Raw genomic sequence first — 781 nt, forward strand, 5'->3', positions numbered from 1 at the left:
AAATGCAATTACTGTGTCAGCATGCTGAGCCTACTGGTCTATTAATATCTTGTGCAATAACACTATGTGCAATATGACAACCCTCGTGCACATAAGGTTCAGAGATAGGAAATGTTAGGATATTTATAGCATAGCATAGAGTACAGCACAGTGTTTTATTTGTATAGTATAGTATAGTGGATAGTGTACATAGCCTTTATTTATGTAAACCAGCTCTTTTTCCCTTCTTGTTTTTAGTATTTTTTTCCTAGCACCAGGGGAGCCCCCCCTCCCAAATGTCGTTGTATGGTACCTGTACTATATCAATGACAATAAAGACCATTCATTCATCATAGTCGACAGACAGACTTCAGCACCACACGTTAGGGGACAGCGCCCGGCTGAACATGAGGTGAACTTAAAACTGACTCAAATGCAATCAAACCCATTTCATCATTGGCGTTTGGAAAATGACATGTTCCAATCAACCACATGGTCACTAGTACTGACACAACCACCAGTGCCCCCCCCCCCCCCCTCTCATGCACTTTATTTCCCTCATGACTTCATCCAGTTGCTTTAGTTTAGTGTTTCATACATAGCCATTTTAGTCGTGTCTCCATATCCGTTTGTCTATGCACCCCATGACGCCGCTCCAAGAATAGAAGGAGAATATAGAGAGGTGTATAATGGGCCTATCGTTCACCTGTAACATCGGTGTGCTGCGCGCTCAGGCAGAACAGAGCAGGGTGCTACATAATTACAACAATTACACAAAAAACCTCAAGAGCTTATAACCTTT

This window comes from Nansenia antarctica, assembly GCF_963989245.1.
Source record: "Nansenia antarctica genome assembly, chromosome: 11".
Classification (NCBI taxonomy): domain Eukaryota; kingdom Metazoa; phylum Chordata; class Actinopteri; order Argentiniformes; family Microstomatidae; genus Nansenia; species Nansenia antarctica.